This window comes from Onychomys torridus, chromosome 2, assembly GCF_903995425.1.
Source record: "Onychomys torridus chromosome 2, mOncTor1.1, whole genome shotgun sequence".
Taxonomy (NCBI): Eukaryota; Metazoa; Chordata; class Mammalia; order Rodentia; family Cricetidae; genus Onychomys; species Onychomys torridus.
The window spans coordinates 106,287,842-106,312,268 of record NC_050444.1 but is presented as its reverse complement, the minus strand read 5'-3'; positions in this window follow the sequence as shown (position 1 = coordinate 106,312,268).

Below are 24,427 nucleotides of genomic sequence, written 5' to 3'. Positions count from 1 at the left end.
TCTTCAATAAGTCTCCTTGGTGCTGGTGGGAAAAGAGAACTTTCTGATATTTTATCATGATTATATAAATTTATCTAATGACACTTAGAAACTTGGAGAAGCTTTGCCCAGTAAATTTGAACATGAAGCCCATTGTGCTCACTGGACAGTGAGTCAGTACCTTTCAAGCACTTTCCCTGAGGACAATGAGCTAGTTCAAGACCCAGCCATAATGGTTCCCAGAACTACTCATGGTGATTCAGACAAAAGGGATAGAGGGTTTGTGTTTACTCATATAAAAGTGCGATGACAGCACCATTTCACTCAATAGGTATTTAAGAACAATTCAGAACAGAAATAGAAACAGCAATAGCAGTAGCAAAGCCCTTGGTGTTTGCATGGATGAGCTGGAAACCCTGCTTTCATAGCTCGGATTTTAGTGTAGTGGACAAATGTGCAGCGTGTCTCCAAATTTACTATCTGTTACTATGTTCTCTTTTCCAAGGAATGTTCTAGTCCAGCCCAAAGCAGTGTTGGATATAGAAAAAAAAAACAATATTTTGAAATACCAATTTTGAACACAGGTAAGAGGCAAGTCTATGAGTACTAATTAATCTCTGCTCTGGGCACAGCTGCTTAAGAACATTGCCTATACACTAAGGAAGGATTTGCAGCTTACATAAAAGCATGCTAGAATTCCATTTTATAAGTTATTTAAATTTTGTCAAATATTTGTATGATTAGAAAAATCTTAAAGCAATTCAAACGAATTGTCCAAACATTTCTAGTTGTCTGGAATAAATTAGAGTCTACTCAGTTATTGTGATTACCAATCTTCATTGTCAACTAGACTAGATTTGGTGTCACCTGGGAGACACAGCTCCAGCTGTGTCTGTGAGGAAGTTTCCCAAAGGGAGTAACTGAGGAGGGGAGACCCAACTTGAATGTGGGTAGCACCATCCTGTGTGCTGGGAGCACAGACTTATTAAGAGAAATAAGAGGAAAGTGAGCTTAGTACCAGCATTCTTCTCTTCATTTTTCCTGCTTCAAATATGATGTGAGGAGCCACTTCATGGCTCTGACACCTTAAGCAATTCTTGCCAACACACTTTCCCTGTCATGATGGATGCTTCTCATGCTAGGAGCTGAAACAAACCTTTCCTTAGGTTGTTTTTCTCAGGCATTTTGTCACAGCAACAAGAAACGTAGCTAATATTGTTATCACACTGCTAGAACATCTAGGTATTTCTGAAGCCTGAAACTGATAGGCAGTTTCAGTTGTTGCTCAGATATTAATATTTAAATTATTGATTTAATTTGTGTTTGTGTATTTCACATTGATGGATAGGCTGACATCCACCCTTATCACCCTAGGGCATAAACAAATTATTTTCAGAGTTGGAGACTGAATGACTGAATCCATTGATAAATGGGTACACTCTGTTGAACTCAGGAAGTAAGACTGTGGGTAAAGGGGAGAAGAGTAGGTTACCTGAATGTGCTTTTCTAAGATGAGCTCCCTATTGCTCAGTGCTAAATTCCTCAAAGCTGAGAGTGGTGGCTTGAGTGACAAGGTCCCCCCACAGGCTCAAATATTTGAATACTTGATCCCCAATTGGTAGCATTATTAGGGGAGGCTTAGAAGGTATGGTCTTGGTGGAGGAACTATGTCACTGGGGATGGGCTTTGAGGTTTCAATGTCTCATGCTATTCCTGGTGTACACTCTTTGTTTTGTGCTTGGGATGTGTGCTCTTAGCACATGTTGCTGCGATTTTTTTTAACCTCTTGCATAAATGCATGGAAAACTTTTGATTTTAAAAACAAGTTTCAGCATCCATTCTTTTTTACTATTAATTCTTTTAGAGTTTTGTACGATTTATTTTGACCATACTCACCTTTCCCCCCTAATCTTTTATTTGGATATCTACTCACTCACCCACTCTCTGGTTCTTTAATCATTTGTTGATTTATTGATCACCTACCCTATGTGAGGACTGCAAGAAGAGGGGCAGGGTGACTTATGGCTAATGATGAGCAGAACCAGTGGGCATTAGAGGCAGACAAGAGGAATAACTGCAACCATAAGCTGGGCATAGTGGCTCAGTCCTGTAATTCCAGCTTTTGTGAGGCTGAAGCAGGGTTGTTGAGAATTGGAGTTCAGACTGGGCTACACAGTGAGTTCAAGGCCAGTGTCACAACCCCACCTCATCCAAACAAAATCTGTCAAACAAAAAGCAGAACAGTGATTGGCTTTGGAATCATGGTCATTATCAGGATTTATGACGGGGTGTTACTGTGGTAGGAAAGTGTCAAGGTTTCAGATTGCATTCAAACAATGAAAATTCAACCTCTTTCCCCTACTACCAATGCCTCTTTTCTTATGGAATCCGACTAAGCTACATGACCAACAGAACCATGTTAGATCCCAGGGGTGTGGATGGATGCACAGAAAAAGTTGAGGGACATAAACTAAGAGGAAATACATATTTCTGAAGGATACTGAGGAAACCCTGGAGAATTTCATTGAACAGATACCATTTTTGCCTAATCAGAAGTTTGTCAGTCCATAGGCATTCTGGGCAAACAACACAAAAAATATAACATGCAATGGTATAAAAAAAAAAAAGAAAGAGGAAATGGTTATATCTAGGAAACACCAAGGTGTTCTACAGCTGTTCTCTCTCTCTCTCTCTCTCTCTCTCTCTCTCTCTCTCTCTCTCTCTCTCTGTGTGTGTGTGTGTGTGTGTGTGTGTGTGTGTGTGTGTGTGCGCGCGCACTCACATGCACACATGTACACATGTGTAGTAGACCAGTGGATCGGATCTGCTTGATAACACAGGTTGGGACTAAATTTTGATAGAAAGTGTGTACATTACCAAAAAATGTAAATCTTGCTTTTTAGATGAACAATGTTAACAGTCTCACACCCAACCCTTCCTCCACGGTTAGATTCCAATCACAAGAACAGTCTGATTAAAATGCCATCTCTCTGGCTTTGCTCCCACCTCATCTCCTTTTCTGGACAACTGAATTTTCAGACATTAACATGAACCAGTGGCTGAAAAAATTCCCTCTGTCAACCTGTTTATCTTGTTAGTGACATGAATAATCAAATTCAATTGGGTTAAACAAGCTGTAACACACTGTCAAAAGCCATTAGCTATATAAGAGCCTCGGGCCGTGAAGAACTCTCTCTGTATATCTTAGAGTTTTTCTCATGAAAGGAGAAGTTCAAAATAAAGGAAACAACATGTTTCATTTGCAAGCCCAGAGCCCTTCAGGGTTAGCTTATCAACTCTATGGTTTAATGATTTTTCACTCCCTCTTGCAGTCTAGGAGCAGCACTCCCTACTTGACAATCTTTCAAGTCCAATGATTTCATATTGAGATTGAAAACCTTGATGTAGCATGCAGTTTGTAGGTGATCTGTATTTTGCAATGGGAACAAATGAGGAACTATAATAAAGACCAATAGGGGACTCAGCATAGGATACTCCCCTCTGCCATTTGAGAGAGATTTTGTCCACTTCCTGGAACCGCTGCTATATTTTCCCAGGCTTGATGGCATCATACACCTGCCAGTTTTCCTGCAGTTTTTCTGGTAGAATGGTCGAGTACTGTAATTAACAATGTGCTAATGACTCATGAGATTGTCAGGAGTAAAAAACATTGGGAGAGCTAAAACAAAAATGAACAAACAGAAATCTTCCTCCCCTGCCCCAAACGAAACATCTGAAAGTGAGACACACGTGGACCTGCACTCGAACAATCCCATGCTCCTTTCAACTGACTTTTCCTTTAAGGAAAGAAATTGTCGACTAAAGAGATACATGATACCTTCTTTTGAATAACTTCTAGAATGCCAAGAGAATAGAGATTATTTATCTTGCCTGGTCTATTTTCTGTATGTGAACTGTCTCTGCTGAAATGATCAACCAAACTGGATATACAAGATACAGAAGCCCTGCCACTTTGCTTTCTTCTCTGCACATAATTATCTCAGTCACATGATAGCCATGGCTGGAAGTGGGTGGAATGCAAACAAGGGAAGAAAAGGAGAGATTTAGTGCTTCCTATTCCTCCATTCTCATAAAAGGCTGGAGGGACATGATGTGACAGTGTGGGCACGCCAGGTGCTCGTATGTTCTAGGCCTTCTGATTGTTCTCAGTGAAGCTGAGACAGGAGGAAGTGAGCTCTAGGTTTAAGGGAATCAACTTATAGTCAAGATTTAGATAAATCCTTTAAGTTCAATATTGACCTGTATTTAAAAAGTATACCATGTTCTTCATTGGCTAGCTCGGAGAGTTCAGTTTGCTAGGAGCACTGCCCAGGGTCCTTAAACATTGCTCATGTGTTTACTAGGAGATAACACCGTAACACTTTCAGCTTTGAAGTCCAGGGGAAATAGGAGGGTGGTAATCCTGCGATGGGAGCAACCCCAGAATGGCCTGCCCTGTTTATCTTCTCTGCCCCACTTGGCACTGACATCTTAAACCTCTGATGGTCACCTGGGAGTCCTTCAGACCTGCTTTCTCAACTTAAATATCCAGAGTTGTCTCTTATCTCTGGGATTATGAACAAAAATCAAGGTCTTACTGAAATAATTAAAGGTACACATTGGAATGAAAATGCAGTTCCCACTGTCTTAAGGACAACGAATTATAAATTTTAAGGAAAAATTTATAGAATTTCTCCAAAATTTTTATCCTTCTTTTTCAATAGTTAGATAACTATTTGTTATTTAATAGTATTTGTCCTGGTCCTATTTTATTTTCTCTTCTGTTAAAAAATCCATGTCCCACAGATTTTTATCTGTATGATCCTTACTGTCACTAACTGACCTTCACCAAGTTGGTCAAGTCTTTATGTGTTGGTGTTAGTAATGACAAAAACCTCCTTTGGTCACTGAAGGCTTTTGTTATGGTCTTTATGAAGCTCAGTGAAAGAAGCTGACAGTTCTTCACCCTGTTGGTCTCTGGTACCATCTGGAATGACTTGTCTTGGTCACTCTTAGATAGCTCCTGATTATTGTCTTTTCACTAGAACCAAAAGAGTAACGGAGTTTGAGTTCAATGGATCTTCCACCTGGTAGAAACATGAATGCCAAGACATTTCCTCTGTAAGTACAACCAAGCTTCCTCCTTGGCTGCTTCGGGGGCTCTGGGGATATGATTAGAATGGTATCTCACCTCACCAGGCCACAAGTTGTCTTACGATACTTACTAAAATGCTCTCTAAGTGTTTTCAAAATATGAAGAGCTGGGTGGTGGTGGCGCATGCCTTTAATCCTAGCACTCATGAGGCAGAGGCAGGCAGATCTCTGTGAGTTCAAGGCCAGCCTGGTCTCCAAAGTGAGTTCCAGGAAAGGCTCAAAGCTACACAGAGAAACCCTGTCTCGAAAAAAAAAAAAATGAGGAATAGTTTAATAGCCACATAATTTTATTTCAAGAAGAAATAACTTACATAATCAAACAACCTTCAAATTTTTATTGAATTTCTATAGTGTGCTTGTTGGTCTGCTATAACTTATTAGTAATGCGCTATCTGCTGTCATCTGTAATATAGGGTGACTTTCATAGAATTAAAAACACACTCTAAAATACTTATTGTTCCTATTTTATCAGGTAAACATGACATAATAAAGAAGCATGTGAACATCAATAGAATAGCTGATACTTTGGAAATCCATTGTGAACAACTGGGTGTGACTGTGTACACATTAATCAGCCGGGTCTTTAGGTTGTTCACTTTACTAAATCTGACAAGTTTTTTTCTGATTCAAGGTTCCTAACCTTCTTTTTCTTGGAAGATTTATTTTAGAACATCTGTAACTGTACATTCCTTCTTTGAACCTCTGATATGTAAATCTTTTCCAAAAACGCTCTTTCTAGTTTTACAGCTCAGGATGTAAACGAAATCATGCAAGAGGATGGCATTCCTCACTCCCTCCTCTCTGGGAAGCAGGAGTCTAACTCTGATGGGCAGCAATTTGAAACACAGATGAACTAATCATAAAGAAAAGTATTTGCAAACTTAGCTTCATCAATGCCACCCCTCCAGAAACATCCTCTGGGACTCTTCCAGTGGCTCCTCTCAGGTCTCAAAGAGTAATCTGTCTTTTGTTTCAATACGTTTTAATTTAGGCTGAGCTCTGGCCTCTCCCATACTGTAGTACCTTCAAATGAAGTTTTCCTTGCTGATTTTACTTTCTATAGTACTGTTTACTCTAATAATATGTTCACCAACCTTCATACAGTTTACATAAAACTTTTTGTTGAAAGCTACTTACAGAAAACAATACATGGGTGCTTCTTCATGTTGGCCTCTAAATGTTTCATGTACATGCTGTGGGGTGTTCATTACCTGAGGCTGCACACCGCCACACTGGTGACTTTTTAATTCTGGTATTGCTTTTTCATCCTACCTTCCTGTTTCATTATTTATTTTGTAGTAGTTATCTCTACCAGTCCTCTTACATCTTTAACCTATTTGTTGTTATGTGTCCTCTTTGCATAGAACAAAAGTCCATCAGATCAGGACTTTTTATGAGATTTGCTCACTCTGTCTTTAGCGGCTATTTCATGGAACATTTGTTCAACAACTGTTGAACAAAGGAAAGATTAGTTATTAGCATTTTACTATTGTTATTATTAGCATTAGGGTGTGCTTTATTGATTTAATTAGAACTTCTAAAAGATGACCTAGGTTTGAGTCAGAGTGCTATAGAGTGGTTCACAGTGAGTCGTTCCAAGGATTATTTTATATAATTATGATGTAATATGTGGTGAGGAAAATATATGTGAATTGCTAGAATATTGCTGAGGATGCCATTCATGTCTTTGTGCAAACCAATGCAGAAATTTATCTCTGCTTAGTTTCAGTGTCATCTAGATGATTGGCTAATTTTCAACTTGTGGACCCTGGAAATGCAGTGGTGGTTGGGATTTCCTCCCTCTTGTTGGCAGCCATAAACCATAAAACAAGATTTACAATGAGCATGGGTAGCTTTATGCTGTGTACTCATCTTGGACGGAGCTCTGCAACTTTATTTACTTTATTTTCGTTGATTGCTTTCAATTTGTGTTGTATTATATTTCAGTACCATCAAAAGACTCCTGAACCATTTATTGGTGATGTAAAAACTGATATAAAATTTATTAGCTAAACATAATAAACTGTTAATAACATCATTTTGCAGAGGTAGTGATAGTTGTGAAATATTTAGAAATGGTTTCTTTTTTCCTCCCTTAACTTTTGTTGATTCTCTGTGGATTTCACATCAAGCGTCCTGATCCTACTTATCTCTCTGTCCTCTGGCTCATTCAGTCACACAGTTTACCCTTGAGTCCACTCATCTTTACTTGCAAGTGTTCATTGCCACAAGTCCTTGGTCTGGCTTGAGGCCTCTGGCTGCTGCTATGACACCGGTAATGGGCTCTCTCTAGAGCTCCTCTTGGATATGCTGTTGTTGTCCTGTGTCCTGGAGATCCGGCAGTTTTGGATCTGTAGGTTCGTCTCCTTCTCATGTTCCCATAGTTCATAGAAGAGGTCTATGTTGGGGTAGGCCAACTCATAGCCCTGGTTCTGGGCCTGGGTGGTACCTGGGTTGGTCAGCCTGCCAGCTTTCCTTCATAGTCACTACCCTGATGAGCTCCCCAACACTGCCTTGGCTAGTTCACCAACACAGCCTGCAGAAAGGGGCTGGGCCAGTTCTCCTGTCCTCAGGTGCCTAGATCCAGACCACTCACACTCATACCACCAGGGTCGGTTCTACTGTTTTGCTCTGGAGAGGTACAGGGCCCTCTCTCCTGACTGCTGCAGGGCGTATGGGGACTCGGTGCAGGGAGGATCAGCTCTCCTGCTCTCATGCCCTCACGGCTGGCTCATCTGCTCCCTACCCAACAAGATAAGCTCTAATGTGCAGTGCAGGCAGGTTCAGGGCCTGCTCTCCTGTGTGCTGCAGCTGCTGAGGGCCAGGGCTAGCCCTTTCACTCTTGTGACCCTGGGGTAGAAATGCTTTCTTAAAGCATTGTGTTAAGTGGAATATCAGACACAGAAACCCCAATGCCATATGTTCTCATTTGTATATTTTGAAGCATAGGATTTTATTTAGCAGAATCTTGGAGACATTTTGGGAGGTAGGGATGGAGAGAAGATGCCTATTGGGTACCAGGACACAGCAAAGAAAAAAGAGTAACTTCTAATATTCTATAACAGAGTAAGGTAGCTAGTAGAGAGGGTTTAGTGTTCTCTACAAGAAATGATAAATATCTTATATGAAAGATGTTTAGTGACCTCGATTCCATCATTACATATACATTTGTGTGAGATGTCACACTGTATCCTATAAACAGATACAATTAGTATGTATACATCCATTAAAATTTTCTGGGGAAAAGTATTTTTCTAAATATGGTTTTTCAGTTCTTCCAAAAGTTGCACATTCATTTTCTAGCTGGGAAAACGGGAGCATGGAGTGGTCACATCATCTGTCTAAATTCAAATGCCTAGCTGAGGTGATGCTATAGTGGTTAGCATAGCTGACTTTCAAATTTAAATAGCTAACTTAATTTAGGAGTCAGATAGAATCTATTTTCCAATTCCTCCTCCAAAGTTATCACCTCTAGCTGACTTTCCTTTACTTGTTTCAAAACTTCTAATTAGTTACATATTTATCACACTATGGCTCGTCAGTGTGTCCCTGCCAATGGAATTAGTGTAGCACAAATTCTAACTGGTCTTAATAATAAAAATCCACAGTCAGATATAAATGCAAATGCTGAAAGATCAGAGAGGCAAAGGAGCAAGCCACAGCCACTTCTTACCTCACCAACTCCTCAGCCTGAAAGGGGCTGAGCTCCTGTCTCCACCCACCTTATCCCTTCCTCTCTCAGCCCAGCCATGTTACTTCTTGTTTCCTCCTGCCTAGTGCTTTAAAGGCACGAGCCTCCCAAGTACTGGGATCAAAGGCATGAGATTCCAAGTGCTGAGATTAAAGGTGTATGCCACCACTGCCTGGCCCCTATGGTCAACTAGTGGCTAGTTCCACACTCTGATCTCCAGGCAAGCTTTGTTTGTTAGAGCACTAACTAGACAGACATGATTCTCAAACTTAACTGCAGAAACCAAGCAAGACAGATACACTCTGGAGTTAGGCCTTTTCCATCTGTAGGTCCTGTGAAACATGCCTACTGGTGCCCCAGTTCTTCATGTTTGAAAGAAATAGGGCTATCCGTGTCATTAGCTTGTTCTGAGAATTTGGTGACAGATATTTAGAGATCTTGGGTTTGGAGACATAGTGAGCAGTATGTAATCGTTAAGTGTTCTCTCAGCCCAGGTTCTAGGGAAATGAGTTCAAAATGGAGATGATGTGCTGAAACCTAAGACTATCATTTATACATATGAGTCCAAGGCAGCAGAAATAAAAGGAAAACGGGCAAGGATGGAAGGAAAACAAATGTGACGAACCATTTTGTTCACATACTTCACTGTGTTTGACTTTTCATTAGCATAAATTGTGGAAAAATAATGGGTTTCATCATATTCTTTTACTACCTGAATGTGTAGTTCTCATAGGAGGCACCTCTATCACCCTCTCTTAGTCACCCCTTTCCACTTCCACAAGCCTTATAGTCTGCCTGAGATACACACAATGCTTTCTTTTTCGAGACTGGATTACTTTGTTTACCTGAGGACCCTTAAGTCCATCCATTTTACTGAAAATGCCACAATTTCACTCCTTTTTTTTATAGTTCGATAAAACTCCATTTGTAGATACTCCATGTTCTCCACCCATTCATCTGTTGAGAGGCAGCTAGGCTAATTTATTCTGTGGCTATTATGGATCCTGTAGTAACATATGTCATGGCCCAGGTGCTTCTATGATAAGATGACTTTGTTTTGTATAAGAGCACAAATGCATGCCTGAATCACGTGGCACTTTTTCATTTTTTGTTTTGTTTTTGTTTTTAGGGAACTGAGTCCCATAGTCCACTGAGCTAAGTCAGATCTCATGCCAGCAGTGGAGTTTAAGAGTTCCTCTCTCCCACTCTTCTATTCTGGATGGCAGCCACTCTGACTGGCCCAAGACAAAGTCTTCATGGAGTTTGATAAGTCCATTTGTTGGTGGTTAAAGTTATTTGACATTTAACATTTTTAACATCATACATTTACTTGATTTTTTCTTTCTTGTTTTCTTTTTGAGACAAAGACTTGTATTACCAGATAGCAGTGAACCCCAGCACTCAAGCAATCCTCCTTCAAGTTTATTTTAAAAATATTTAGAAACTATGACTACTGAAACTTTTATTTTCCTGTAAGTATGAATTATATATTAGTAACATCTGTCTTTTTGTATCTTTCCCCTTTTTTCTTTCTTCTCCCTCTTCCTTTGGAGCTGAGGAATGAACCTGGGGCCTGTGCTCAGAGCCAAGTGCTTTGCCACTGATGTAAATCTGCACACCCCAGCTGTCTTTTTGTATACCTACTGTGTGTTCCATGTACTTTGGGATTATAGAAAACTTTATTGAATTCCACAATAACCCTTTAAGGCTCTTATTGCTCATGTCCTAATGAGGAAATCAAGGCTCAGACTTAAGAACAGTGCTAAGGATCTGAGGAAGAGTTTGGCTATGGGTGAGAATGCAGAGAAAGTCAGATTCCTTTCATTGACCTGCGTCACCTCACATGGAATGCTGTCTGAGCTGAATACATGCATTATTTTATTCAATTCTCACAGCAGCCTCCTAAGGTAGGCACAGCTGTCAGCTTTGTGCACAGAAAAAAGTAATTGATGTCAAGGGAGTTTGTGTCACCAGAAAGGTTAAACTTTACAGACATACGATTTGGTGTTGAGAACCAAAGCAAACTGACTTCAGAGCTTATCACCATGTTGTGTCATCTCCACTAGGTTTAGACAGTTTGCCTTTGACATGCGTCAGGCCAACCTACACAGATCCACAACAAGAGCATGGAAACTATACCCATGCTAAAATCACCTGTAGCTATTGGAGGGTGACTTACTGTCAGTTCGAAACCTTTATTTTATTATAAGGCCATTGTCATGGAGGTATGTGGTTCACTCTGAGTTTATTCCTCTTATACCACACTGTCTTCCCCTTTATTACCAACTGCTCTCTCATTCATCCCCTTCTTTTCCCTAGACTGCTTTTACTGCTGTTCTCATGTACACAAATGATTTAATGCAACTAAGTAAAATCTAGGACCTGTAAGTAAGAGAAAATGTGCATTTTGTTAAAGGACATACTGCCTTTGAAATTTTATTTATTATTTATTTAGTGCATTTGAATGTCTATATATATGAGTATGTGAGTGTCATTGTGTGCATAATAATAATGATGATGCTGTGTGTGTGTGTGTGTGTGTGTGTGTGTGTGTTTGACTTTGACTCTTTTTATCATTTGGATTCTGGGGATCCAACTCAAGTCATCAGGCTTGGCCTGAACATCAGGCATAACTGCAGGGGCCTTTACCCACTAATCCATCTTGCTGGCCCCATACTATACTTCTTAAGCTTTAGTGCCTACTTTGCATTGATGTAGTTGGATCCTGTCAATCAATATAACTTTCCTAGTATACTTGTCTTCTACTTTTATAGACATTCAAGCTCAATATGTGGTAAGCCTTAGAGTGCCTGCTTTGATGTGCTTTGAGACCTTCCATGTGTTCAAACAAGAAGCATCTGACTGTTCTTACCTTTCCATTGAAATGGAACAGGCCTGACACTTGCCTCTTTGGGAAGAGAGAAGGAAAAGAGTCAACACAGGACCTGCTTCTTCAGTGTTCTCCCAAACACTGCTTCCATGCCTCAAGCTCTCCAGTTAGAATTCCTTTACTTTACTATCTATCCAAATCCTCAAAATCCTACCAGGTCTGCACAAACCCCAGTTTTCTGTGAAATCCCCCGGTCTTTGTATAACAGCCAACCACATTTGAAAAATGAGTGATTTATGTGCTCTTCAGTCGAATAGCACTATTCTAAAATCATCATTGTTTATGTTGCATATGCATTGTCTCTTATACATGGAATATGCATACCATAGTTCTTTGAAGCCAGGTACCATATAGTTGATTTGTGCCTAATATAGTTTCTGGCACACACAGGTGTCTGAACAGATTCTATCAGAGCTGGAATTTCCAGTCCAGATGTCAGGAACAATTCTGTAATCCACAAATCTGTGAGTAATTTTGTCTGGGACACTGTCTATCTTATTTCTCAACAGTATCTCTGGCATCTGACATGATGCTTAGCGCATAGTAAGTTGCTGAACCAACATTTTCACCCATTTTTCTCACAAAGCTGACACAGAGACACAATGTACTCCCTACCTGAGTAACATTACTGTGAGAATGCTGTCATTGAAGAAAAGTGCCATGCCAAAAAACAGGAAAGAAAGTCTCAGTCAAAGTGGGGAAGTGGTGGCCTGCTCCGCTCTGCAGCTGCTCCGACAGTGTACTCATACGTTTTTTTCTTTCAGACTCTCTATGATTTAATTTGGCAGAAATCAAGATCCCCATGTCTTTTCTTCCTTCACGTTTTATGGGCTCACATTACAACTAATGGTTAAATGGAACTCTTATAAATAACATCTTTATGTGAGGACTGAAGAGCAGCTCAATGAGCTAATGGGCCAGGTGTGCTGCATCTAACTTACCTCTCTTTGTCTGGCAGCACTTCAACCACTGCACTGAAATTAATGTGATTTGGCCAACCTTCCCACACACCGAGGAGATCTTTTATTTTTCTGAGTACAGACATGCCCCTTCACACCCACAGTCACCCACTTACTCACCCACATATCTTGTCTATTTTGTCCTACATCATAGTGGATCTTAGTGACATGTTTCTTGTCCCCAAGGGTCTTCATGTATCCTTCAGTCATCTTGGTGATATGCAGTTATTGAACAAATAGACCACGAGTCAGCCTTTAAAAATGGAGTATAACTTCTTTAAAATTAGGATGATGGAAGAGCCTTTGGCAAAGTAGAAAAGGTAGAAATTCTCCAGAAATCAACTCACAGAAACTGTGGCGTTTTCATTACTTTGATGAATAAGACACAGTTTTCACTTAGGAATGTGTATAGTGGCATTATTCACAATGATCTAAAGATGGAAATAAAAAATCTATCAGTTGATAAATGGACAAGCTAGCTGACACAATAAATGTCACATCAATGATGGATCTTGAACACAGGCTAGGTGAAGGGGACAGTCACACACTGCTAAACATTATATGGTTCTATTTGCATGAAATGTCACCAGAGGGACGATCTATGGAGACAAGACAATAGACATGTCCCCTGGATAATGAGATGATTGGATGTTGAGAGTTAAAGGATACAGTGTCTCAAGGTAATGAAATATTTTAAAAATTGACTGTGGTAGTTGTTGCATACAGTTACAAATATTATACTCCCTGAGCTGGACACAGCAAGCAGGTAAACTGTGTAGGGTAATAATTTGCTAAAGCTTCTATTAGAAAGTACCACAAACTGGGTAGGTTAAGCAACCAAAAATTTGATTATTTTTATTTATTTATTTATTTTTTGTAGTTTGGAGTCTGGGATGCTGGGATTAAAGATGCTGGCAGAGTTGGTTCCTTCTGAGGGGTGTGAGGGAGGGATCTGTCCAGGTTCCTATCCTGGCCTTGTAGATGGCCACCTTTTGTCTATGTTCTCATACACCCTCCCATATGAACATGTTTGTGTCTAAACTTTCACCCCTTTTAGGAAGACACTGGAGAGGAATTCTGATCACTTTAAAAGGAAGGGCTCAACCATTTAGTTAGTCAGGAAGGCAAGTGGGTGAGTCTGTTTGTGGAAGGGCAGAGGCAGACATGCTAGTCAATTACAATGCCCGCTACACTCTCTCTCTGGCCAAGGGAGAATGGTGTTTTTATATAAGCTGTTTCTCTTGCTTGGAGTATTGCTGCATTATTGGCTTTAAGATGTTGTTTCTTGGTATTGTAAAATGCAAGGGCTGGAACAAAAGTAGTCATTACACTTCCCTGATAGGAATTAGAGCTAGCAAACAAACCGCGGATAGATCATGTTTTTGAAGTAAGTAATACCCTGCATGGGATGTAAAAATAGAGGGAAATACTCACAGAAGAAATGGAAGAATATTCATTTGTTTGTCCTTATAAGGCAGGCCTTATTTTATTATAGAATACCCCCCCCCTTTTTTTTCAACATGGGCCAATTTCAATGTACTGTTTCTTTAGTAATGTGGCCGGCAGTGTCGGGTGGAGCCTGGTGGTGCAGGACAGTGATCTCTAGGATGGCTGGAGTGAGGACGGTGAGTTTCAGGCCAGTCTGAGACTCTGTCTCAAAAACAAGTGAACAAGCCTGGAAAACAAAATCAACCAAAAAATGGTGCCAATCTCTCCTGGGTTTTTTGTTTTGTTTTGTTTTGTTTGTTTGTTTGTTTGTTTGTTTGTTTTTTGAGACAGGGTTTCTCTGTGTAGCTTTGTGCCTTTCCTGGAACTCACTTGGTAGCCCAGGCTGGCCTCGAACTCACAGAGATCTGCCTGGCTCTGCCTCCCGAGTGCTGGGATTAAAGGTGTGCACCACCACTGCCCGTCTCAGCTGGGTTTTGTTTGTTTGTTTGTTTGTTTGTTTTTGTTTTCATGTTGACTGAACCTTCTGGTGGAGGCATTGTTCCCATTAAGTCCTTAGTTTCTCCATTGCTGCTTCATGCATTTCCATGAGTCTGAGCCTGTTAACAAGCTCATTCGGTTTATTATCCATCACCATAGAACAATATTATTCTTTATTATCCTTTACAGAAATGATAGCTTATAGTATTTCCATCATTTTGCCACAGACACACTTCTGAGTCTGACTTGCTCTGGGGCCTGGGTTTTCAACAAATTTTTACCTTCTTTCACACAATTTTAAAGTTGTCATGTTGGATCTCAGGCAAGAGGCTAATTTAGAGGCTGCAAACAGCAAAAGAAAACAGTAATATCTTGCGTTACCACAGATTTGTGATGTGAACTCCCAGTTAGTGAGCCAAGGATACTTACATACTGTTATGAAACTTGAATGTGTGCAGACCATGTTCTTTTAATGAGTCACACACCCAATAGCTAAGCTATGCTGATTTATGAAAGACACAAGAAAATGGTCACTTATCAGCTTTCTTTTGCATGGTGCATAAACATAAATTCACCTGGTGCCAACCTTGGGCTCTTTGCTGCAAAGTTCCTCTTACATATCACTTTCCAGCCCTCCAGCTCCTCCGTCTCCAAACACGGGGACCTGGCTTGATCCTCTTGCTTTTTTTTCTCACCAGCAAATGTTGCCAGTATTGGTTGAAGAATCTACCTGGAAACTAACCATTTCTCACTGATTCTCAAGGCTCCAAGCCACTGTCCTGTCTCATTTAGATTATTGCAATGACCTCTTGCCTAGATCTTCTGCTTCTGTGTTGCTGCTCTGCAGTCAGAAACAAAAACAAAAACAAAACACAGCTGCAGTGACTCCAATAGCATGTCTGCCGTAATAAGCACGTGCATTTCAAAACTAGTCCCAAGTCTGCTCAGCATCCTCTGGAGTTTCCATCATTATTGTGAGCGAATAATAGCTCACAATATCCTCTACCATGCCCAGCCTCCTGCTCTGTGAGCTCACTTTGTGTTCTTTGGGAGTTCACCTTGTATTTTCCACTCTGGTTATCAGTGATCTCCATAGTACCCTTGACTTTGCCTTCAGGTTCTTGCTAAAGTGTTCACTTTTTTAAAATAGAATTTTTATTTAAGATTATTTATTTAAAACTTTGCTTATTTAAAACCATTTTTAAAATTTTTGAAAGCTATTTAAGCTAAGTGTGGTGGTTGCACACCTTTAATCTCAGCACTCTGTAGGCAGAAGGAGGGGGATCTCTGTGCGTTCAAGGCCAGACTGGTCTATAGAGAGTTTCAGGACAGCCAGGACTGTTACACAGGGAAATTCTGTCTCAAAAAGTAAAAACAAAACAATAACAACAACAAAAAGCTATTTAAAACTGACCTCTGACTGCCTCACTGATATCTGTCTTCCGACTTCTCCATTGTTCTCACTATTTTAAATAATTCATATAGTTTACATATTTCTCATGATTTCAAGACACAGTGATTTTTGTTGTTTCCTTTTCTTTTTTTTCCCCTCGAAACAGTGTTTCTCTGTGTAGCTTTGTGCCTTTCCTGGAACTCACTCTGTAGCCCAGGCTGGCCTCGAACTCACAGAGATCCGCCTGGCTCTGCCTCCCAAGTGCTGGGATTAAAGGCGTGCGCCACCACCACCCGGCTTTTTTTTTTTTTTTTTTATTCTTTATGTTCATTGTTGTAGCTACAGAGTCTAGAATAATGCTGGTTTATAGAGTACCTCTCAACAAATGTGAAGTTGAGTTCCAGACAAGAGTTACTTATGATTACACTTAAGACAGCTTAAGGGAATACATTATTCATTTGGACTAAAACTAGAGAGTAAAAACTACTATCTTCCTCCCCTGGCTAAACAGGAAGCTTGGCTAAACATAATATATGGAAAGGTTCATCTCGATATTGCAGAATAGGAGAGCAAATGCTGAGGACACACTTTGGAGCAGTGGTTCTCAACCTTCTTAATGCTGTGACCCTTTAATACAGTTCCTCATGTTGTAGTGACCCCAACCATACAATTATTTTTGTTACTAGTTCATATCTGTAATTTTGCTTCTGTTATAAATCATAATGTAAATATTTCTAGAGATAGAAGTTTTTCAAAGGGTCTCGACCCACAGGTTGAAAGCCACTGCTTCAGAGGAACTGCACTACCCTCCCAGAACCCTTCTGCTCTCCCAGCAGCAGCTCTGGGAGCTGATGGATGAACTTATGGCTTCAAACAGGACCATGAAGGATTGCAAGTTTGAAATGGGAGTGACTTGAGCTAAACTCCTCCTTGGAGAAACAATGTTTCACTAAGCCAACTGCTGGTCACTGATGTCACAGAGGTCACGTTAAACACCAAGAGGCTAATTCAGATACACAGCTGCCAACAAGGAACTGCCCTTGACAAGGCAATGACATGAGAATAAAGCAAGATGGTGGTTTCCCTCAGCAGAAGTCTGTTTGGTAGACTCATGAGAACACCTGGGCTGTGACATCTCTATTCTTGCCCCATCTCCTACTAGGCCTTATGATCCCAGCTGTGGTAAGTGCTAACACCAGCTTTCTTAGTCCCATTGTAAATTATCACAATCACAAAAGAAGATCTTGGCTTTTTAAAAGGAGACACGAGATGCTGTGCTTCCTAACCCCTCATCAACATGCCAGGCAGCTTAAGAAATTGTGCTGAATCAGAAGCAACACAGGCTGCCAATTTGCACATGTCAAAGTTTCTTAGCACCATTCAAAGTTTGCTTTGACTACCAAAGCCTATGATGGTAGGTCGGAATTTCCAGCAAATCTGCAATGAAGTATCTGGCAGGAGCCTTTGTGTTTTGTTCCCCTTACAAATTTCCCTGATATTTCTCCTGACTTCTCCTGACACCCATTATGTCATGCCTCATCATGCTGAGCCAAGCACCGTGGAAACAGTGTGAAGGAAACCGGGAGACTAAGAGTCCATGTAGAGCTTGCCCTAGAAATTTAAATAAATAAGCTGCTGGCCTCACTGTGTATGGCCATGGGTGTTAACACCAGAGACTTCTGCAGCCTCACTCTAGGGGGCTAGGGCGTTAAATCTGGTTGTTATGCATTTGAGGGAAAGGAACAGTCTAGAACTGGTAGAAGAAATAGATTAGGAAAAATAATTATACATATTCTGTGATTGTTTGGATATGGAGCGTCTCCACAAAAGGTTTGGTTTGTAGCCACGGCGCTAGTGAACAGTGACAGAATCAGGAAGGTACTAACTTTATTGGTGGATGTTTCCATAGCTGAATGGTCTGTTAAGAGGTCAGGTCTAGTTGAAGGAAGTGTGTCACAAGGAGTTTTCTTTGAAGGACATATCTTGTTCCTGGACTCTTTTCTTTCTAGTTGCTTCTTGGCCACCAGGAAGTGAGCAGCCTTAATTCACAATACATTCTCTGCCATTACATTTATCCTTGTTGTAGGCCAAAAGTGAAAAGGCCAAGAAATGCCTCTATCCCTTGGGTAGTAAAAAATCCAACGAGTCACAAAGACAATACAGAAATGATTTTTTAAAATGTTAGCAGGCCTTGGTGGTACACACCTTTAATCTCAGCACTCAGGAGGCAGAGGCAGGAAAATCTCTTTGAGTGTAAGTTCCAGCCTGATCTACATAGTGAGTTGTGGGCCAACCAGGGCTAGATAGTGGAACCTTGTCCCCCCCAAAAAATGTTTTATTTGGACATCTGCTTTGTGATATTTAAAACAGCAAAAAGTGCTTCCAAGAAATGTGTGTATCTGTGCACGGGAGGAATTAACTGGTGGTGGACACAGTGCCCTGGCGTGTTTCTTTGAAGAAACAGATAACAATAACATTATTCACAGCTGTGTCATCTCTGGCCATCAGGAGCAGTTCCAGCCTCCTAACCTCACTGTAATTTATTTTCTTTAAGCATGTCTGAAAATGACAGTAACTCAAGGAAACTCAAAGGTCTGCCCTAAAGCCAGCTCATCTGGCATCTCCCAGGCCCTGAATTCCAAGCTTCTCGACAACAAGTATACTTGCTGGCAGAGGGGAGTAATGGACAGGTCAGGCTTCCAAGAGCTTTGGGGCGTCTAAAATGACACAGCCCAAATCTCTCCCTGAAACTGAGAACAAGATTTGAGTGTTATTTGTGCTTTGTTTTATTTTCAGTTGAGTCATTGATATTTCCAATAAAATCATGAATATTAGGAAAAAATGCATAATGGGTATTGGGGAGGTATGTAGCTATTCAATGAACTTAATGGTATATGTTTTAGATACTGATTTTTCTTCGAAGCGTTATGAAAAATTCACTTAATGTACATACATCATCAGGAGCTTTCTAAAGGCCCACGGATTAGCAAATCAAAACTAATCAATGGTCAGTTTTTACAGGTCTTCATTTTATGGTGTTCTTTATGACCGCTCCCTTGATCCAAATAAACATCCACACCAAGCCACACTGATCTCAAGGGCACACACTTCCTGATAATTTAAAATTTTTCTCTGCAACTTGTAAGCCAGTTAAATTTCTTAAAAACACTATTTTCTATCCCCTCTTCTAAAACTGTATTTTCAGCAATTTTTTCTGTCCCCTTAACTGGCTTAAATACAACTGTGAAGAGATTTTACTTGGTTGAACATGTTTCTACTGAGTTATTGGATGATTCAGCATTTGTGATCAAAACTAGAAAAAATAGAGATGAGAGCAAAGGGAGCAATGAGCTGAGATTAGGAAGTAAACAGACGAAAATCAGCAAAATCCATTTTTATTGGGCTGTGAAAACTTGTTCCGCATCCACCTGTCTTTCTATGCCCCAATTCTATTCACTGATTCATCTATTCCGAGGGCTGTTGGAAGGTAAGCAGTGTTGAAAAAGAGAATTTTCTTGAGGACCCCAGATCTTCACAGGTAGTAATAACAATTGTTCTTTAAAGAAAGAAAGAGTCCTGCAGTTTGGCCTGGAAACAATTGTTGGATGTGGTGGTAGCCCACAGACAGGAAAACCTTCAAATGGTAAGAGCACTGAAGTTGAACCCCAAATCATTGGCTGGGTGGAGCTTGGAGAAAACAGCCATTATGCTGGGGAACTTCCCCATGATGGTTACTGTCTCAGCCAGCAGAAATCTTGGATCCCCCATGTACTTCTTCCTCAGCTACCTCTCCTTTGTGGAGATCTGCTATTCCTCTACAAAAGCCCCCAAAACTCATCTTGGATCTTCCAGCTGAGAAGAAATCCATATCTGTGTGGGGCTGCATGACACAGCTTTTCTTCATGCGTTTCTTTGGTGGCACTGAGATTTTCCTGCTCACAGTGATGGCCTATGACCACTATGTGGCCACCTGCAGGCCCCTGCACTACACCAGCGTCACAAACTGACAGGTGTGTGCGGTCCTTGGGGGAACAGCTTGGGTGGGAGGCTTTGTATATTCCTTTGCCCAGATCCTTCTCATCTTCCGCTTACCCTTCTGTGGCCCCTTGGCTGTGTACAAGAGCAGAAATATCACAAAGCAAACTCTCTGCACCTCTTGATTGGGAGAGAGTCCCAGAAAAATGAACTCAGTCCCACTGTGTATGTTAGCCATAAGGGAGCAAGTTGGGTGTTATAACCTGAAATAACACAAAAGACTTCATGAAATAAGTAAATTAAATAAAATCATTTGTAGGAAACCTGAGGACTAAGTATTTTAAAATGAGTAGGAGTTAATAAAAAAAATAAAGTTGGAGAAAAGAGTGTAAACAAACATCCTGAGTGAAGAAGGAAGCATTGGAGGAAACTGTGGGCAGTGTGATTGTCAGGGGCAATCTTTTAAGGAGAGGAATTGGGTGGCAGAGCTACAGACTTCTCAGGAAAGTATTCCCTGCATTTCTAAGGTATCTCGATGCCCTATGCTTTCCTCCCAGGCATCTTGAGTTCATGTCCATCATAACAAAACACTTGACACAGACTCTAATGTCCAGCTGGGGTAGAGATTGTGAATCTACAACTTTTACTTTGGTACAATTTTATTTTTCACTTTCCCAGTTATGTTCATATATTGCTACTTATTTATTCTTTCTTGTGCTGATGATATCTCCTGGAACAACTAACTTGACTTCTGGATCAATTTTCCTTCTGTTTCAATAACTCCATGAACTATTTCATTCATGACAGCAAAATTCTTTTTTATTTCTTTGAAGGTAGTAATTTTATCTTTGTTTTAGAAGGCTTTTCTTTCCAGATGGAGAATTCTAAGTTGGCAGTGATTTTCGTCTGGCATTCTAAGATGTCAGTTCATTTTCTTCTGGTTTCTAACACTTCTGTTGAAAACTGTGAGAAGTCAGCTGATGATCCTTTTGAAGATAATGTGTCTTTTTCCTCTAAGTGCTCCTGGTATGCCATCTTTGTTTCTGGCTTTTAGTAGTTTTATTGTAACGTGTATAAGCATGACTGATTTGCTCTGTAGTTATCCTCCTTGGAGTACAAAGACTTCTTTGCATTTATGTAAAGAATTTTCATCAGTGTCTTTCATCGGCCTGGAAATGTTTGGGTCAATGTTCAAGTCTATAGGAACCTCAGGCACATGCAGTGAGATCTTTTCTCTGAATCCCAGATGCCTCTTTTGTTTGTTTTCTGTATTTTTTCTTCTTCTGTTTTGCTGGGCACCAATCTGAATACTTTCTATTGAACTCCAATATTCTGAAGTTTATGGTATTTACACTACTTCTTGAATTTTAATCACGGTTATTATAATTTTAAGTTTTATCAATTTTTTTCTTGAAAAATATGAATCATTTTTAGTGGTTCATATATATTATTAATTGCTTGAGAATTTTAGACGTTAAATTTTGATCATATTTATCCTCCTCCCCCACTACCCACAAGATCCAACCCCCATCCCACACCCACACAACTTTGTGACCTCTTTTTTCAAAGCTCACTGAGTCCAGTTATGATGCCCCAAACTCTTTGGTGTGAGGCTATCTTCTGGAGTGTGGGATACCTATAAGGGATCACTCTCTTAAAGAAAACCAACTCCCCCTTTCCCAGCAGTTATTGATTGCCTGGAGTTCCTCAGTGTAGTTAGAGTTTTCCTGCCTGGCCCAGTCAGGACAAATCTCTCTCACCCACCAGTCCCACAGTCGCTCAGACCCAACCAAGAAAGCACACAGAAACTTATATTGCTTACAAACTGTATGGCTGTGGCAGGCTGCTTGTTATCTACTTCTTCTATCTTAAATTAACCCATTTCTGTTAGTCTATACTTTGCCACATGGCTTGTGGCTTACCAGTGTCTTTACATGTTGCTTTTCATGGCGGCGGTAGGCGGTGTCTCTCTCCAACCTTCTACTTCCCAGAATTCTCTTCTCTTTTGTCCCGCCTATACTTCCTGCCTGGCCACTGGACAATCAGAACTTTATTTACACAGAGCGATATCCACAGCACCTCAGCTAAGGGTAGGACTTCCTGCCTCATTCCTGCAGGGATTTTCTCTGGCTTGAACTTGCGTAGATCTTGTGCATGCTGTCCGAACCACTGTGAGTCCAAATGTACACGTGCCCTGTGTGTCCAGAAAACACTTCCCTATAGTCATTCCCCACCTCTGGCTCTCAGTCTCCCCCGGCCTCTCCTGCAATGATCTCTGAACTTTGGGAGGAGGAGGGGGGAAAGAGAAGATGTCTCATTTAGGATTGAGTACCATACTCACTTTTTCTCTGCATCTGACCAGTTGTGAATCTCTGTGTTAATCTCTATCTAGTACAAAAAAAAAAAAAAAAGCTTCTTTGATGAGGTTTGAGAGATTCACTAATCTATGGGCGTAACAAGAAATCATTAGAAGTTGGATTAATAAAATGTCCTTTTAGCAGACTAATAATAGTACTTTTTTCTTATGAGCCTATGGCCTGTCTAGCTACAGGCTCTACACATATTTTGGCTGAACTTAAGTTTTGAGATATTCTTTTTAAGGGATTATTGTTTTCAACATTCAACAATGTTTTACCATATATAGAAGCAATTTCTATAAAAATAGAAAGAAGTAAATAAAATTTCTTTAGTTTTTCTTTTTTTTGATATCTTTTTTATTATATTTGTTTTAATTTTGCACATTAGCCATGAGTTCCCCTGACCTCCCCCCTCCCGCCCCTGCCCCTCCCCTCCCCCCCATCTCCTCCAGGGCCAAGACTCCCCTGGGGATTCATTTAAACCTGATGGATTCAGTACAGGCAGGTCCAGTCCCCTCTTTCCAGGCTGAGCAAAGTGGATGAGATCTACATGAACAACCTGGACGACAGTGGGAGTAATGAAGGGCAAGGTTTGAGGAAAAGAAAGCTTAGGGGAGCAGGAGATCCCAGCTGGATCAAGAACACAAAGGGAGAACAAGGAATAACAGACCATGATAAATGAAGACCACATGAGAACAGGAATAGGCAGAGTGCTGGAGAGGTCCCCAGAAATCCACAGTGATACATCCACTGTAGACTGCTGGCAATGGTCGAGAGAAAGCCTGAACTGACCTAGTCTGGTGATTAGATGGCCAAACACCCAACTGTCGTGCTGGAACTCTCATCCAATAACTGATGGAAGTGGATGCAGAGATCCTCAGCCAGGCCCCAGGTGGAGCTCCACGAGTCCAATTGTCGAGAAAGAGGAGGGACTGTAGGAGCGTCAATTGTTGAGACTGGGATTGGAGAGGCACAGGGACAAATGGCCAAACAGATGGAAGCACATGTATTATGAACCAAAGGCTGTGGAGCCCCTGGTGGATCAGGCCCTCTGGATAAGTGAGACAATTGAATAGCTTCAACTGTTTGGAAGGCACCCAGGCTGTAGGACCAGGACCTGTCCTTGGTGCATGAGCTGGCTGTTTAGTTTTTCTTTACTGTTTTCGTATAAATAAAATAATAAATTATATTCCATACAAAACAAAATAGGGATAAAACACAGTTTGGTCAAATAAATATACAGTTCTTCAATGTGAAATGCTGTTTTAAAGGTAGATTAATATTGCATTGATACCCTTTCTTGGATATAGGAGGTAAGAGTTTATTGACTTTCGAATCCTACAAATGCATCAGCATTCTGACACTAAATTCCAAAGACTTTGCCAGCTTAGCCAACACATCAGCTTGCAGTTTATTTCCTGCAACTCTTTGTTGTTGCCACTCTCCCAGGCTGGCAGTTTTTATCACAAGGCTAGCACTTCCCATCCAGAAGACAAGGTCCCGGATTCAGCGAGGCACCATTTGAGACCCAGCGCTTTCCTGAAGGGTTTTGTTGTTTCCTTGAACCATAGTGGAACGGAGATAATCATTGTTTAATTCAGCCCTGTCAGTTGATACAAACACCAGCTGCTGTAATTGTAGGTATTACTACACACAGTTTTTGTTTTTGTTTTTGTTTTTTTTACCAACCGTTGAGAAAAAGATTTTCAAAGAGAGCACAAAGCAATCTAGAAACATTAGACAAAACCACAGAATGCTTTAAAAAAGACAGAAATTTTGATCTATCTCTGGGTCACACACAGACAACTTTAGACTTTTAGTTTTTCTTTAATGTATAAGAATCTACATAAATCCAGGAAAGGCATATCATATACATGAATTAAAGATTTGAAATTTCTGATCTGTTTGCAGCAATGAAGGTTGTCTTCAGTTTTACTAATTAAATCACTAATATTACATTTCCCATTGGCATTTAGCGATAACATTAACAAACCACAGGAGGCATCCAGACATGTCAAACATACATTTTTGCATTTGGTTTACACAGAATGCTAACTTAAGAAATACAGTCACAATGGCCACATCTGCACATTTATGTTAACA